The 19,379-nt window shown below is 42.3% G+C and overlaps 1 protein-coding gene across 1 annotated transcript in view; it reads right to left on the bottom strand.

The window, feature by feature from the left end:
* LOC123056578 (expansin-B7-like) overlaps nucleotides 1–19,379 on the bottom strand; it is a 57,393-nt gene that overhangs the window by 22,259 nt on the left and 15,755 nt on the right. The window lies entirely within an intron of this gene.

The following is a 19,379-nucleotide window of genomic DNA, read 5'->3' as shown; positions in this document are numbered from 1 at the left end:
GCACAAGTTACCCAGGTTTGTGCCTCCGGAGTAATACCGTACATCCTACTTATTCTTGTTATTCCCGGCGGCTGGATACCTCGTGCGAGGGAGTACAATGGTGCCAGAGAATTGTTTCCTCGAAGATTAGATACGATGTGAGCCCCCCAACCTCCCCTTATATAGGCGGTGAAGGTTAGGGTTTACAGGGAGGGCAAGATGCTCATCAGTCTATTCATCCCGCTGCTGGGCCCTATAGGCTACTGCCCGGCCTCCTCCTGCCTGGTCCGTTTTGGTGAGCAACCCCTGGTGCATAGCCCCGTCCTTCATGTTGAACCTCGTCAACAAATATCGATGTCGACATGTGATTGTTCTTCCTCAGATGATCGACCCTGCACTTCATATTTCAAACAAGTGCCGCATGTCATGTGTGTGTGGTCGGTGGGGAGGAGGGATGGGGGCTACCAACATGCAGAGACTGTTCCTTTCTCCTTTTCGTTTCTTCTCCACAAGTTGGATCAGATGAGAGATACATTATGCTTCAAAACTTGTTTATGCATGAACAAACTATTTGTGGATAAGCATGTAAGAAAATGGATAAAAAAATAGTTAAAGCAACGTGCATAAACAAATTATTTGTGGTTCATGCTCTTGAGGATATGTACTGCTGATAATTCAACATTAACAATCTACGTTCTAGAAAAAATACACCCAGAGTCGAAATTTACTTTATTTCACTTCTCAATTCGTCTGAAACTCAGCAGAAAGTTTGGAAATTCTAAAATACATTCTGAAAGTAATTCTTATGTACTAATAAGCATATTTGTGTCTACTGAAATTACTGATATTTAGTGAATTACGCGGGCACCTGTATATATATATGTGATTGTGGAGAAATGTTTCATGCTTGCACCTGTATATATATATAGCTTGTTGGTAACTAGCAGTGCCTAACTGCACGTGAGCAACACGCGAATCTGCAAGTGCTAGAATCACTTGGCAGGCTCCACTAACTTATGGGCTCAAGACTTTGGTACCTAGCATCTCATATTGATTTGCCCAAGCGTATCCCCTCTAATGGTCAAAGTCATCCGTTTGTCAACAGAAAGCGAAAAATCGAGTAGGTATTCGTCGCTCTTACTTTCCTGAGTGGAGACTAGTGGTCTGAGTGGGGTTTGTCCACATTTTACCTTTTGTAAGCAAAGTCACTTTTCTACCCATACATGCAAATTTTTCATGATGAAATTGTAGGCGGGAAACAACTAGAACTTTTTGTATACACTAGAAACACTTAGCAAAGGATCTCAGGGAAATACCTTCTCAACAAGCAATTTTTTGACTATTGAAAACGTCTTAAACACTACAGTGTACATGTTTATATGTTTTGCCATCTTATCCATTTAGCCAGGTTGTTTAATTACAATTTCATACTCGCCTTTTTGAGATTTGCTTAAGATGTCATACACACTTCGACCGTTCAGCAGGCAATGATAAAATTAAGTGGCCTTTCCTTCAGCAGGCAATGCGCATGAAAGTATTTAGTGAGGTCTGGCGAAACCAAGTGGGTTCTCAAGTCCAAAAGGGTAGTGTCGGAATCAAGGTTAACGATGATATCGGCCTCTACTTTCAGACACACAAGGGATTGAGCCAAGGGGATCCCATGTCTCCTCTCTATTTAATATAGTGGCTGATATGTTGACCATTCTTATTGGCAGGGCTAAGCAAAACGGTCAAGTGGAGGGGTTAGTCCCTCATCTGGTCGATGGGGGAGTCTCCATTTTATAGTACGCTGATGACACTATCTTATTCATGGAACATGACATTGCAAAAGCGCGAAATATGAAACTCATATTATGTCTCTTCGAACAATTGTCTCGATTAAAGATAAACCTTCACAAGAGCGAGTTGTTCAGCTTTGGGAAGGCCAAAGAAGAGCAAGACACTTATAGACAACTGTTCGGGTGTGAATTAGGTTCTTTGCCATTCAGTTATTTGGGCATACCGATTCATTAGCGTAAGTTATCTAATAAAGAATGGAAGTGTGCATCGAAGATAGGATTGAAAAAAAGCTTAGTTGCTGGAAGAGCAAGCTTATGTCGTATGGAGGTCGGCTAGTGCTGATTAACTCGGTACTTACTAGTATGCCGATGTTGCTGCTATCGTTCTTCGAGATACCGAAAGGGGTGCAGAAGAGCCTTGATTTCTTCATATCTCGATTCTTCTAGTAGTCAGATGAGGCCAAGAGGAAATACCGTCTCGCGCGATGGGATATTCTTTTCCGACCCAAGGACCAGGAGGGTCTTGGTATTGAGTGTTGGGGAACATAGTAATTTCAAAAAACTTCCTACGCACACGCAGGATCATGGTGATGCATAGCAATGAGAGGGGAGAGTGTTGTCTACATACCCTTGTAGACCGTTCACGGAAGCGTTATATCAACGTGGTTGATGTAGTTGTACGTCTTCACAATCCGACCGATCCAAGTACCGAAAGCACGGCACCTCCGAGTTCTGCACACGTTCGGCTCGGTGACGTCCTCGTCTTCTCGATCCAGCAAGAGGGGCGAAGTAGTAGATGAGTTCCGACAGCACGACGGCGTGGTGACGGTGTTGGTGAAGAACAATCTCCGTAGGGCTTCGCCTAAGCACTACGAAAACTATGACGGAGGATAAACTAGAGGGGACGGGGTTGCCGGCACACGACTTGGTGTTTCTTGATGTGTCTTTGGTGCTAGCCCTGCCCCTCTATTTATATCTTGAGCCCTGGGGTCGAAACTTGGAGCAAAAGCCTACTCAAAGTCGGTTTTGCCCGAAAGGCAAGAGTCCCACTCGGACTCCAGGGCCAGACGCCAGGGTTCCCGGCGTCTGCACCCAGACGCCAGGGACCCTGGCGTCTGGCCCCTGGACTCCGCAAAACTTCCTTTTACACTTTCCAAAAACCTTATGGGCTTTCCCCTTTGGCCCAAATAAAGTGTTCTCGTACCCAAACATTTCGGGAAACATCCGGAACCCCTTCCGGTGAATTCCGGAACCCTTCCGGAGTCCAAACACTATTATCACATATATCAATCTTTATCTCCAGACCATTCCGGAGTTCCTTGTCATGTCCGTGATCTTATCTGGAACCCCGAACAACATTCGGTGACCAACATACATAACTCATAGTACTATATCGTCAATGAACGTTAAGCGTGCGGACCCTACGGGTTCGAGAACTATGTAGACATGACCGAGACACCTCTCTGGTCAATAACCAATAGCGAGACCTGGATGCCCATATTGGCTCCTACATATTCTACAAAAATCTTTATCGGTCAAACCGCATAACAACATACGTTGTTCCCTTTGTCATCGATATGTTACTTGCCCGAGATTCGATCGTCGGTATCTCAATACCTAGTTCAATCTCGTTACCGGCAAGTCTCATTACTCGTTCCGTAATACATCATCCCGCAGCTAACTCATTACTTGCAATGCTTGCAAGGCTTATAGTGATGTGCATTACCGAGTGGGCCCAGAGATACCTCTCCAACAATCGGAGTGACAAATCCTAATCTCGAAATACGCCAACCAAACAAGTACCTTCGGAGACACCTGTAAAGAACCTTTATAATCACCCAGTTACGTTGTGACGTTTGGTGGCACACAAAGTGTTCCTCCGGTAAACGGGAGTTGCATAATCTCATAGTCATAGAAACATGTATAAGTCATGAAGAAAGCAATAGCAGAATACTAAACGATCGTGTGCTAAGCTAATGGAATGGGTCAAGTCAATCACATCATTCTCCTAATGATGTGATACCGTTTAATCAAATGACAACTCATGTCTATGGCTAGGAAACATAACCATCTTTGATTAATGAGCTAGTCTAGTAGAGGCATACTAGTGACACTCTGTTTGTCTATGTATTCACACATGTGTTATGTTTCCGGTTAATACAATTCTAGCATGAATAATAAATATTTATCATGAAATAAGGAAATAAATAATAACTTTATTATTGCCTCTACGGCATATTTCCTTCAGTCTCCCATTTGCACTAGAGTCAATAATCTAGTTCACAACGCCATGTGATTTAACACCAATAATTCACATCACCATGTGATTAACACCCATAGTTCACATCGTCATGTGACCAACACCCAAAGGGTTTACTAGAGTGAATAATCTAGTTCACATCTCTATGTGATTAACACCCAAAGAGTACTAAGGTGTGATCATGTTTTGCTTGTGAGAGAAGTTTAGCCAACGGGTCTGTCATATTCAGATCCGTATGTATTTTGCAAATTTCTATGTCAAGAATGCTCTGCACGGAGCTACTCTAGCTAATTGCTCCCACTTTCAATATGTATCCAGATTGAGACTTAGAGTCATCTGGATCAGTGTCAAAATTTGCATCGACGTAACCCTTTACGACAAACCTTTTGTCACCTCCATTATCGAGAAACATATCCTTATTCCACTAAGGATAATTTTGACAGTTGTTCGGTGATCTACTCCTAGATCACTATTGTACTCCCTTGCTAAACTCAGTGTAGGGTATACAATAGATCTGGTACACAGCATGACATACTTTATAGAAACTATGGCTGAGACATAGGGAATGACTTTCATTCTCTTTCTATCTTCTGCCGTGCTCGGGCTTTGAGTCTTACTCAATTTCACGCCTTGTAACACAGGCAAGAACTCTTTCTTTGAATGTTCCATTTTGAACTACTTCAAAATCTTGTCAAGGTATGTACTCATTGAAAAAACTTATCAAGCATCTTGATCTATCTCTATAAATCTTGATGCTCAATATGTAAGCAGCTTCACTGAGGTCTTTCTTTGAAAAACTCCTTTCAAATACTCCTTTATGATTTACAGAGAATTCTACATTATTTCTGATCAACAATATGTCATCCACATATACTTATCAGAAATGTTGTAGTGCTCCCACTCACTTTCTTGTAAATACAGGCTTCATCGCAAGTTTGTATAAAACTATATACTTTGATCATCTCATCAAAGCGCATATTCCAACTCCGAGATGCTTGCACCAGTCCATAGATGGATCGCTGGAGCTTGAATATTTTGTTAGCACCTTTAGGATTGACAAAACCTTCTGATTGCATCATATACAACTTCTTCTTCCAGAAATTCATTCAGGAATGTAGTCTTTACATCCATTTGCTAGATTTCATAAAATGTGGCAATTTGCTAACATGATTCGGACAGACTTAAGCATCGCTACGAGTGAGAAGGTCTTATCGTAGTCAACTCCTTGAACTTTGTCAAAAACCTTTTTCGATAAGTCTAGCTTTATAGATAGTAACACTACTATCAGCGTCCGTCTTCCTTTTGAAGATTCATTTATTTTCTATGTCTTGCCGATCAACAGGCAAGTAAACCAAAGTCCACACTTTGTTCTCATACATGGATCCCATCTCAGATTTCATGGCCTCAAGCCATTTCGCGGAATCTGGGCTCATCATTGCTTTCTCATAGTTCGTAGGTTCGTCATGGTCAATTAACATGATCTCCAGAACAGGATTACCGTACCATTCTGGTGCGGATCTCACTCTGGTTGACCTACGAGGTTCGGTAGTAACTTGATTTGAAGTTACATGATCATCATCATTAACTTCCTCACTAATTGGTGTAGGAGTCACAGAAACAGATTTCTGTGATGAACTACTTTCCAATAAGGAGTAGGTACAATTACCTCATCAAGTTCTACTTTCCTCCCACTCACTTCTTTCGAGAGAAACTCCTTCTCTAGAAAGGATCCATTCTCAGCAACAAATATCTTTCCTTCGAATCTGTGATAGAAGGTGTACCCAACAGTTACTTTTGGGTATCCTATGAAGATGCACTTCTCCGACTTGGGTTTGAGCTTATCAAGATGAAACTTTTTCACATAAGCATTGCAACCCCAAACTTTAAGAAACGACAGCTTAGGTTTCTTACTAAACCACAGTTCTTACGGAATCGTCTCAATGGATTTAGATGGTTCCCTTTTTAATGTGAATGTAGCTATCTCTAATGCATAACCCCAAAACGATAGTGGTAAACCAGTAAGAGACATCATAGATCGCATCATATCTAGTAAAGTACGATTACGACATTCGGACACACCATTACACTGTGGTGTTACATGTGGCATGAGTTTGTGAAACTATTCCACATTGTTTTAATTGAAGACCAAACTCGTAACTCAAATATTCGCCTCTGCGATCAGATCGTAGAAACTTTATTTTCTTGTTACGATGATTTTCCACTTCACTCTGAAATTCTTTGAACTTTTCAAATGTTTCAGACTTATGTTTCATCAAGTAGATATACCCATATCTGCTCAAATCATCTATGAAGGTTAGAAAATAACAATACCCGCCGCGAGCCTCAACATTCATCGGACCACATACATCAGTATGTATGATTTCCAACAAATCTGTTGCTCGCTCCATTGTTCCGGAGAACGGAGTCTTAGTCATCTTGCCCATGAGGCATGGTTCACAAGCATCAACTGATTCATAATCAAGTGATTCCAAAAGCCCATCAACATGGATTTCTTCATGCGCTTTACACCAATATGACCTAAACGGCAGTGCCACAAATAAGTTGCACTATCATTATTAACTTTGCATTTTTTGGCTTCAATATTATGAAAATGTGTATCACCACAATCGAGATCCAACAAACCATTTTCATTGGGTGTATGACCATAGAAGGTTTTATTCATGTAAACGGAACAACAATTATTCTCTAACTTACATGAATAACCGTATTGCAATAAACATGATCCAATCATATTCATGCTCAATGCAAACACTAAATAACATTTATTTTAGGTTTAACACTAATCCCGAAAGTATAGGGAGTGTGCGATGATGATCATATCAACCTTGGAACCATTTTCAATACACATCGTCACTTCACCCTTAACTAGTCTCTGTTCATTCTGCAACTCCCGTTTCGAGTTACTATTCTTAGCAACTAAACTAGTATCAAATAAGATACCGAGGGGTTGCTATAAACACTAGTAAAGTACACATCAATAACATGTATATCAAATATACCTATGTTCACTTTGCCATCCTTCTTATCCGCCAATTACTTGGGGTAGTTCCGCTTTCAGTGACCAGTCGCTTTGCAGTAGAAGCACTCAGTTTCAGGCTTAGGTCCAGATGTTGGGGAACGTAGTAATTTCAAAAATTTCCTACGCACACGCAAGATCATGGTGATGCATAGCAACGAGAGGGGAGAGTATGATCTACGTACCCTTGTAGATCGACTGCGGAAGCGTTAGCACAACGCGGTTGATGTAGTCATACGTCTTCACGATCCGACCGATCCAAGCACCGTTACTCCGGCACCTCCGAGTTCTTGGCACACGTTCAGATCGATGACGCTCCCCGGGCTCCGATCCAGCAAAGCTTCGGGGAGGAGTTCCGTCAGCACGACGGCGTGGTGACGATCTTGATGTTCTACCGTCGCAGGGCTTCGCCTAAGCACTGCTACGATATGACCTAGGTGGAATATGATGGAGGGGGGCACCGCACACGGCTAAGGAACGATCGCGAGGATCAACTTGTGTTCATGGGGTGCCCCTTGCCTCAGTATATAAAGGATGGAGGAGGAGGAGGCCGGCCAAGGTTGGTGCGGCCAGGATGTGGAGTCCTACTAGGACTCCAAGTCCTAGTAGGAGTCCACCAAGAGGGGAGGAAGGGAGAAGGAAGTGGAGGAGAAGGAAAGGTGGCCGGCCCCCTTTTCCCTAGTCCAATTCGGACCTAGAGGGGAGGGGGGCGCAGCAGCCCCTTGGCCCTTTCTCCTCTTCCCACTAAAGCCCATCAAGGCCCATTGCTTCTCCCGTAACTACCCGGTACTCCGAAAAATACCCGAATCACTCGGAACCTTTTCGATGTACGAATATAGTCGTCCAATATATCGATCTTTACGTCTCGACCATTTCGAGACTCCTCGTTATGTCCCCGATCTCATCCGGGACTCCGAACTCCTTCCGTACATCAAAACTCATAAACTCATAATATAACTGTCATCGAAACCTTAAGCGTGCGGACCCTACGGTTCGAGAACAATGTAGACATGACCGAGACACGTCTCCGGTCAATAACCAATAGCGGGACCTGGATGCCCATATTGGCTCCTACATATTCTACGAAGATCTTTATCGGTCAGACCGCATAACAACATACGTTGTTCCCTTTGTCATCGGTATGTTACTTGCCCGGGATTCGATCGTCGGTATCCAATACCTAGTTCAATCTCGTTACCGGCAAGTCTCTTTACTCGTTTCGTAATACATCATCTCGCAACTCACTCATTAGTTGCAATGCTTGCAAGGCTTAAGTGGTGTGCATTACCGAGAGGGCCCAGAGATACCTCTCCGACAATCGGAGTGACAAATCCTAATCTCGAAATACGCCAACCCAACATGTACCTTTGGAGACACCTGTAGAGCTCCTTTATAATCACCCAGTTACGTTGTGACGTTTGGTAGCACACAAAGTGTTCCTCCGGCAAACGGGAGTTGCATAATCTCATAGTCATAGGAACATGTATAAGTCATGAAGAAAGCAATAGCAACATACTAAAAGATCGGGTGCTAAGATAATGGAATGGGTCATGTCAATCAGATCATTCATCTAATGATGTGATCCCGTTAATCAAATAACAACTCTTTGTCCATGGTTAGGAAACATAACCATCTTTGATTAACGAGCTAGTCAAGTAGAGGCATACTAGTGACACTCTGTTTGTCTATGTATTCACACATGTATTATGTTTCCGGTACAATTCTAGCATGAATAATAAACATTTATCATGAAATAAGCAAATAAATAATAACTTTATTATTGTCTCTAGGGCATATTTCCTTCAGTCTCCCACTTGCACTAGAGTCAATAATATAGTTCACATCGCTATGTGATTAACATCAATAGTTCACATCTTTATGTGATTGGTTTACATCTCCATGTGACTAACACCCAAAGGGTTTACTAGATTCAATAATCTAGTTCACATTGCTATGTGATTAACACCCAAAGAGTGATCATGTTTTGCTTGTGAGAGAAATTTAGTCAACGGGCCTGCCAAATTCAGATCCGTATGTATTTTGCAAAATTCTATGTCTACAATGCTCTGCACGGAGCTACTCTAGCTAATTGCTCCCACTTTCAATATGTATCCAGATTGAGACTTAGAATCATCTGGATCAATGTCAAAAACTTGCATCGACGTAACCTTTTACGACGAACCTTTTTGTCACGTCCATAAACGAGAAACATATCCTTATTTCACTAAGGATAATTTTGACCGCTGTCCAGTGATCTACTCCTAGATCACCATTGTACTCCCTTTCCAAATCAGTGCAGGGTATACAATAGATTTGGTATACAGCATGACATACTTTATAGAACCTATGGCCAAGGCACAGGGAATGACTTTCATTCTCTTTCTATCTTCTGTCGTGGTCGGGCTTTGAGTCTTACTCAACTTCACACCTTGTAATACAGGCAAGAACTCTTTCTTTGACTGCTCCATTTTGAACTACTTCAAAATCTTGTCAAGGTATGTACTCATTGAAAAACATTATCAAGCGTCTTGATCTATCTCTATAGATCTTGGAGCTCAATATGTAAGCAGCTTCACCGAAGTCTTTCTTTGGAAAAAACTCCTTTCAAACACTCCTTTATGCTTTACAGAATAATTCTACATTATTTCCGCTCAATAATATGTCATTCACATATACTTATCAGAAATGTTGTAGTGCTCCCACTCACTTTCTTGTAAATACAGGCTTCACCGCAAGTCTGTATAAAACTATATGCTTTGATCAACTCATCAAAGCGTATATTCCGACTCCGAGATGCTTGCACCAGTCCATAGATGGATCGCTGGAGCTTGCATATTTTGTTAGAACCTTTAGGATTGACAAATCCTTCTGGTTGTATCATATACAACTCTTCTTTAATAAATCCATTAAGGAATTCAGTTTTGTTTATCCATTTGCCAGATTTCATAAAATGCGGCAATTGCTAACATGATTCGGACAGACTTAAGCATAGATACGAGTGAGAATCTCTCATCGTAGTCAACACCTTGAACTTGTCGAAAACCTTTTGCGACAATTCTAGCTTTGTAGATAATAACACTACTATCAGCGTCCGTCTTCCTCTTGAAGATCCATTTATTTTTATGGCTTGCCGATCATCGGGCAAATCCATCAAAGTCCATACTTTGTTCTCATACATGGATCATATCTCAGATTTCATGGCCTCAAAACATTTCGCGGAATCTGGGCTCATCATCGCTTCCTCATAGTTCGTAGGTTCGTCATGGTCTAGTAACATGACTTCCAGAACAGGATTACTGTACCACTCTGGTGCGGATCTTACTCTGGTTTACCTACGAGATTCAGTAGTAACTTGATCTGAAGTTACATGATCATCATCATTAGCTTCCTCACTAATTGGTGTAGAAGTCACAAGAACAGTTTTTTGTGATTAACTACTTTCCAATAAGGGAGAAGGTACAATTACCTTATCAAGTTTTCTACTTTCCTCCCACTCACTTCTTTCGAGAGAAACTCCTTCTCTAGAAAGTTTCCAAATTTAGCAACAAAAGTCTTGCCTTCGGATCTGTGATAGAAGGTGTATCCAATAGTTTCCTTTGGATATCCTATGAAGTCACATTTCTCTGATTTGGGTTTGAGCTTATCAGATTGAAACTTTTTCACATAAGCATTGCAACCTCAAACTTTAAGAAATGACAACTTAGCTTTCTTGCCAAACCATAGTTCATACGGTGTCGTCTCAACGGATTTAGATGGTGCCCTATTTAACGTGAATGCAGCTGTCTCTAATGCATAACCCCAAAACGATAGTGGTAGATCGGTAAGAGACATCATAGATCGCACCATATCTAATAAAGTACGGTTATGACGTTCGGACACACCATTACATTGTGGTGTTCCAGGTGGCGTGAGTAGTGAAACTATTTCACATTGTTTTTAAATGAAGGCCAAACTCGTAACTCAAATACTCTTATCTACGATCAGATCGTAGAAACTTTATTTTCTTGTTACGATGATTTTTCACTTCACTCTGAAATTCTTTGAACTTTTCAAATGTTTCAGACTTATGTTTCATTAAGTAGATATACTCATATCTGCTCAAATCATCTGTGAAGATCAGAAAATAATGATACCTGTCGCGAGCCTCAATATTCATCGGACCACATACATCAGTATGTATGATTTCCAACAAATCTGTTGCTTGCTCCATTGTTCCAAAGAACGGAGTCTTAGTCATCTTGCCCATGAGGCATGGTTCGCAAGCATCAACTGATTCATAATCAAGTGATTCCAAAAGCCCATCAGCATGGAGTTTCTTCATGCGCTTTACACCAATATGACCTAAACGGCAGTGCCACAAATAAGTTGCACTATCATTATTAACTTTGCATCTTTTGGTTTCAATATTATGATTATGTGTATCACTACGATCGAGATCCAACGAACTATTTTCATTGGGTGTGTAACCATATAAGGTTTTATTCATGTAAACAGAACAACAATTTATTCTCTTACTTAAATGAATAACCGTATTACAATAAACATGATCAAATCATATTCATGCTGAACGCAAACACCAAATAACACTTATTTAGGTTCAACACTAATCCCGAAATTATAGGGAGTGTGCGATGATGATCATATCAATCTTGGAACCACTTCCAACACACATCATCACTTCACCCTTAACTAGTCTCTGTTTATTCTGCAACTCCCGTTTCGAGTTACTGATCTTAGCAACTGAACTAGTATCAAATACTGAGGGGTTGCTATAAACACTAGTAAAGTACACATCAATAAGATGTATATCAAATATACTTATGTTCACTTTGCCATCCTTCTTATCCGCCAATCACTTGGGGTAGTTCCGCTTCTAGTGACCAGTCCCTTTGCAGTAGAAGCACTTAGTCTCAGGCTTAGGACCAGACTTGGGCTTCTTCACTTGAGCAGCAACTTGCTTGCCGTTCTTCTTGAAGTTCCCCTTCTTCCCTTTGCCCTTTTCTTGAAACTAGTGGTCTTGTTAACCAACAATACTTGATGTTTTTCTTGATTTCTACCTTCGTCGATTTCAGCATCACGAAGAGCTTGGGAATTACTTTTGTCATCCCTTGCATATTATAGTTCATCACGAAGTTCTACTAACTTGGTGATGGTGACTAGAGAATTCTGTCAATCACTATTTTATCTGGAAGATTAACTCCCACTTGATTCAAGCGATTGTAGTACCCAGACAATCTGAGCACATGCTCACTAGTTGAGCGATTCTCCTCCATCTTTTAGCTATAGAACTTGTTGGAGACTTTATATCTCTCAACTCGGGTATTTGCTTGAAATATTAACTTCAACTCCTGGAACATCTCATATGGTCCATGACGTTCAAAACGTCTTTGAAGTCCCGATTCTAAGCTGTTAAGCATGGTGCACTAAACTATCAAGTAGTCATCATATTGAGCTAGCCAAACGTTCATAACGTCTGCATCTGCTCCTGCAATAGGTCTGTCACCTAGCGGTGCATCAAGGACATAATTCTTCTGTGCAGCAATGAGGATAAACCTCAGATCACGGATCCAATCCGCATCATTGCTACTAACATCTTTCAACACAATTTTCTCTAGGAACATATCAAAATAAACACAGGGAAGCAACAACGCGAGCTATTGATCTACAACATGATTTGCAAAATACTACCAGGACTAAGTTCATGATAAATTTAAGTTCAATTAATCATATTACTTAAGAACTCCCACTTAGATAGACATCCCTCTAATCCTCTAAGTGATCACGTGATCCAAATCAACTAAACCATGTCCGATCACCACGTGAGATGGAGTAGTTTCATTGGTGAACATCACTATGTTGATCATATCTACTATATGATTCACGCTCGACCTTTCGGTCTCCGTGTTCCGAGGCCATATCTGTATATGCTTGGCTCGTCAAGTATAACCTGAGTATTCCGCGTGTGCAACTGTTTTGCACCCGTTGTATTTGAACGTAGAGCCTATCACACCCGATCATCACGTGGTGTCTCAGCACGAAGAACTTTCGCAACGGTGCATACTCAGGGAGAACACTTCTTGATAATTTTAGTGAGAGATCATCTTATAATGCTACCGTCAATCAAAGCAAGATAAGATGCATATAAGATAAACATCACATGCAATCAATATAAGTGATATGATATGGCCATCATCATCTTGTGCCTGTGATCTCCATCTCTGAAGCACCGTCATGATCACCATCGTCACCGGTGCGATACCTTGATCTCCATCGTAGCATCATTGTCGTCTCGCCAATCTTATGCTTCCACGACTATCGCTACCGCTTAGTGATAAAGTAAAGCATTACAGCGGGATTGCATTGCATACAATAAAGCGACAACCATATGGCTCCTGCCAGTTGCCGATAACTCGGTTACAAAACATGATCATCTCATACAACCAAATTTAGCATCATGTCTTGACCATATCACATTACAACATGCCCTGCAAAAACAAGTTAGACGTCCTCTACTTTGTTGTTGCAAGTTTTACGTGGCTGCTATGGGCTTAAGCAAGAACCAATCTTACCTACGCATCAAAACCACAACGATAGTTTGTCAAGTTGGTGCTGTTTTAACCTTCGCAAGGACCGGGCGTAGCCACACTCGGTTCAATTAAAGTTGGAGGAACTGTCACCCGCAAGCCACCTATGTGCAAAGCACGTCGGGAGAACCGGTCTCGCGTAAGCGTACGCGTAATGTTGGTCCGGGCCGCTTCGTCCAACAATACCGCCGAACCAAAGTATGACATGCTGGTAAGCAGTATGACTTATATCGCCCACAACTGACTTGTGTTCTACTCGTGCATATAACATCAACATATAAAAACTAGGCTCGGATGCCACTGTTGGGGAACGTAGTAATTTCAAAAATTTCCTACGCACACGCAAGATCATGGTGATGCATAGCAACGAGAGGGGAGAGTATGATCTACGTACCCTTGTAGATCGACTGCGGAAGCGTTAGCACAACGCGGTTGATGTAGTCGTACGTCTTCACGATCCGACTGATCCAAGCACCGTTACTCCGGCACCTCCGAGTTCTTGGCACACGTTCAGCTCGATGACGCTCCCCGGGCTCCGATTCAGCAAAGCTTCGGGGAGGAGTTCCGTCAGCACGACGGCGTGGTGACGATCTTGATGTTCTACCGTCGCAGGGCTTCGCCTAAGCACTACTACGATATGACCGAGGTGGAATATGGTGGAGGGGGGCACCGCACACGGCTAAGGAACGATCACGAGGATCAACTTGTGTTCATGGGGTGCCCCTTGCCTCAGTATATAAAGGATGAAGGAGGAGGAGGCCGGCCAAGGTTGGTGCGGCCAGGATGTGGAGTCCTACTAGGACTCCAAGTCCTAGTAGGAGTCCACCAAGAGGGGAGGAAGGGAGAAGGAAGTGGAGGAGAAGGAAAGGTGGCCGGCCCCCTTTTCCCTAGTCCAATTCGGACCTAGAGGGGAGGGGGGGCGCAGCAGCCCCTTGGCCCTTTCTCCTCTTCCCACTAAAGTCCATCAAGGCCCATTGCTTCTCCCGTAACTACCCGGTACTCCGAAAAATACCCGAATCACTCGGAACCTTTCCGATGTGCGAATATAGTCGTCCAATATATCGATCTTTACGTCTCGACCATTTCGAGACTCCTCGTCATGTCCCCGATCTCATCCGGGACTCCGAACTCCTTCGGTACATCACAACTCATAATATAACTGTCATCGAAACCTTAAGCGTGTGGACCCTACGGTTCGAGAACAATGTAGACATGACCGAGACACGTCTCCGGTCAATAACCAATAGCGGGACCTGGATGCCCATATTGGCTCCTACATATTCTACGAAGATCTTTATCGGTCAGACCGCATAACAACATACGTTGTTCCCTTTGTCATCGGTATGTTACTTGCCCGAGATTTGATCGTCGGTATCCAATACCTAGTTCAATCTCGTTACCGGCAAGTCTCTTTACTCGTTTCGTAATACATCATCTCGCAACTCACTCATTAGTTGCAATGCTTGCAAGGCCTAAGTGATGTGTATTACCGAGAGGGCCCAAAGATACCTCTCCGACAATCGGGGTGACAAATCCTAATCTTGAAATACGCCAACCCAACATGTACCTTTGGAGACACCTGTAGAGCTCCTTTATAATCACCCAGTTACGTTGTGATGTTTGGTAGCACACAAAGTGTTCCTCCGGCAAACGGGAGTTGCATAATCTCATAGTCATAAGAACATGTATAAGTCATGAAGAAAGCAATAGCAACATACTAAACGATCGGGCTGCTAAGCTAATGGAATGGGTCATGTCAATCAGATCATTCATCTAATGATGTGATCCCGTTAATCAAATAACAACTCTTTATCCATGGTTAGGAAACATAACCATCTTTGATTAACGAGCTAGTCAAGTAGAGGCATACTAGTGACACTCTGTTTGTCTATGCATTCACACATGTATTATGTTTCCGGTTAATACAATTCTAGCATGAATAATAAACATTTATCATGAAATAAGGAAATAAATAATAACTTTATTATTGCCTCTAGGGCATATTTCCTTCAGTTCAGACTTGGTTTTTTTCACTTGAGCAGCAACTTGCTTGCCGTTCTTCTTAAAGTTCCCTTTCTTCCCTTTGCCCTTTTCTTGAAACTAGTGGTCTTGTTAATCATCAACACTTGATGCTCTTTCTTGATTTCTACCTTCATTGATTTCATCATCATGAAAAGCTCGAGAATCATTTACGTCATCCGTTGCATACTATCGTTCATCACGAAGTTCTACTAACTTGGTGATGGTGACTAGAGAATTCTGTCAATCACTATTTTATCTAGAAGATTAACTCCCACTTGATTCAAGCGATTGTAGTACCCAGACAATCTGAGCACATGCTCACTGCTTGAGCTATTCTCCTCCATCTTTTAGCCATAGAACTTGTTGGAGACTTCATATCTCTCAACTCGGGTATTTGCTTGAAATATTGATTTCAACTCCTGGAACATCTCATATGGTCCATGACGTTCAAAACATCTTTGAAATCCCGATTCTAAGCTGTTAAGCATGGTGCAGTGAACTATCAAGTAGTCATCATATTGAGCTAGCCAAATGTTCATAACGTCTCCATCTGCTCCTGCAATAGGTCAGTCACCTATTGGTGCATTAAGGACATAATTCTTCTGTGCAGCAATGAGGATAAACCTCAGATCACGGACCCAGTCCGCATCATTGCTACTATCATCTTTCAACTTAGTTTTCTCTAGGAACATATCAAAAAATAAAATAGGGGAGCTAAACGCGAGCTATTGATCTACAACATAGATATGCTAATACTACCAGGACTAAGTTCATGATAAATTAAAGTTTAATTAATCATATTACTTAAGAACTCCCACTTAGAAAGACATCCCTCTAATCTTCTAAGTGATCACGTGATCCAAATCAACTAAACCATAACCGATCATCACGTGAAATGGAGTAGCTTTCAATGGTGAACATCACTATATGTTGATCATATCTACTATATGATTCACGCTCGACCTTTCGGTCTCAGTGTTCTGAGGCCATATATGCATATGCTAGGCTCGTCAAGTTTAACCTGAGTATTCTGCGTGTGCAAAACTAGCTTGCACCCGTTGTAGATGGACGTAGAGCTTATCACACCCGATCATCACGTGGTGTCTGGGCACGACGAACTTTGGCAATGGTGCATACTCAGGAAGAACACTTTTATCTTGAAATTTAGTGAGAGATCATCTTATAATGATACCGTCAATCAAAGCAAGTTAAGATGCATAAAAGATAAACATCACATGCAATCAATATAAGTGATATGATATGGCCATCATCATCTTGTGCTTGTGATCTCCATCTCCGAAGCACCGTCATGATCACTATGGTCACCGGCGCGACAGCTCGATCTCCATCGTATCATCATTGTCGTCTCGCCAATCTTATGCTTCTACGACTATCGCTACCTCTTAGTGATAAAGTAAAGCATTACAGGGCGATTGCATTGCATACAATAAAGCGACAACCATATGGCTCCTGCCAGTTGCCGATAACTCGGTTACAAAACATGATCATCTCATACAATAAAATTTAGCATCATGTCTTGACCATATCACATCACAACATGCCCTGCAGAAACAAGTTAGACGTCCTCTACTTTGTTTGTTGCAAGTTTTATGTGGCTGCTACTGGGCTTAGCAAGAACCGTTCTTACCTACGCATCAAAACCACAACGATAGTTCGTCAAGTTGGTGTTGTTTTAACCTTCGCAAGGACCGGGCGTAGCCACACTCGGTTCAACTAAAGTTGGATAAACTGACACCCGCCAGCCACCTGTGTGCAAAGCACGTCGGTAGAACCAGTCTCGCGTAAGCGTATGCGTAATGTCGGTCCGGGCCGCTTCATCCAACAATACCGTCGAACCAAAGTATGACATGCTGGTAAGCAGTATGACTTGTATCACCCACAACTGACTTGTGTTCTACTCGTGCATATAACATCAACGCATAAAACCTGGCTCGGATGCCACTATTGGGGAACGTAGTAATTTCAAAAAAATTCCTACACACACGCAGGATCATGGTGATGCATAGCAACGAGAGGAGAGAGTGTTGTCTACATACCCTTGTAGACCGTTTGCGGAAGCGTTATATCAACGCGGTTGATGTAGTCGTACGTCTTCACGATACGACCAATCCAATTACCGAAAGCACGACACCTCCGAGTTCTTCACACGTTAGGCTCGGTGACGTTCTCGCCTTCTCGATCCAGCAAGAGGGGCGAAGTAGTAGATGAGTTCCAGCAGCATGACGGCGTGGTGACGGTGTTGGTGAAGAACAATCTCCGTAGGGCTTCGCCTAAGCACTACGAAAACTATGACAGAGGATAAACTAGAGGGGACGGGGTTGCCGGCACACGGCTTGGTGTTTCTTGATGTGTCTTTGGTGCTAGCCCTGCCCCTCTATTTATATGTTGAGCCCTGGGGTCGAAACTTGGAGCAAAAGCCTCCTCAAAGTCGGTTTTGCCCGAAAGGCAAGAGTCCCACTCGGACTCCAGGGCCAGACGCCAGGGTTCCCGGCGTCTGGACCCAGACACCAGGGACGCTGGGGTCTGGCCCCTGGACTCCGCAAAACTTCCTTTTGCGCTTTCCAAAAGTCTTGTGGGCTTTCCCCTTTGGACAAAATAAAGTGTTCTCATACCCAAACATTTTGGGAAACATCTGGAACCCCTTCCGGTGAATTCTGGAACCCTTCTGGAGTCAAAACACTATTATCCCATATATCAATCTTTATCTCCGGACCATTCTGGAGTTCCTCGTCATGTCCGTGATGTTAACCGGAACCCCGAACAACATTCGGTCACCAACATACATAACTCATAGTACTATATCGTCAACGAACATTAAGCGTGCGGACCCTACGGGTTCGAGAACTATGTAGACATGACCGAGACACCTCTCTGGTCAATAACCAATAGCGGGACCTGGATGCCCATATTGGCTCCTATATATTCTACGAAGATCTTTATCGGTCAAACCGCATAACAACATACGTTGTTTCCTTTGTCATCGGTATGTTACTTGCCCGAGATTCGATCGTCGGTATCTCAATACCTGGTTCAATCTCGTTACCGGAAAGTCTCTTTACTCGTTCCGTAATGCATCATCCCGAAGCTAACTCGTTAATTGCAATGCTTGCAAGGCTTATAGTCGTGTGCATTATCGAGTGGGCCCAGAGATACCTCTCCGACAATCCGAGTGACAAATCCTAATCTCGAAATACGCCAACCCAACAAGTACCTTCGGAGACACCTGTAGAGCACCTTTATAATCACCTAGTTACGTTGTGACGTTTGGTGGCACACTAAGTGTTCCTCCGGTAAACGGGAGTTGCATAATCTCATAGTCATAGAAACATGTATAAGTCATGAACAAAGCAATAGCAGAATACTAAACGATCATGTGCTAAGCTAACGGAATGGGTCAAGTCAATCACATCATTCTCCTAATGATGTGATCCCGTTTAATCAAATGACAACTCATGTCTATGGCTAGGAAACATAACCATCTTTGATTAAGGAGCTAGTCTAGTAGAGGCATACTAGTGACACTCTGTTTGTCTATATATTCACACATGTATTATGTTTCCGGTTAATAAGGAAATAAATAATAACTTTATTATTGTCTCTAGGGCATATTTCCTTCATTGAGAACATAGAAATTAAGAATAAATGTCTTATGAGTAAATTACTCTACAGGTTAGAGACAGAGCTGGAAGGTATGTGGG

The sequence above is a fragment of the Triticum aestivum genome, chromosome 3A, assembly GCF_018294505.1.
Source record: "Triticum aestivum cultivar Chinese Spring chromosome 3A, IWGSC CS RefSeq v2.1, whole genome shotgun sequence".
NCBI classification, from domain to species: domain Eukaryota; kingdom Viridiplantae; phylum Streptophyta; class Magnoliopsida; order Poales; family Poaceae; genus Triticum; species Triticum aestivum.
The sequence above is the reverse complement of the archived record's forward strand: the minus strand, read 5'-3'. Positions and strand labels throughout refer to the sequence as shown.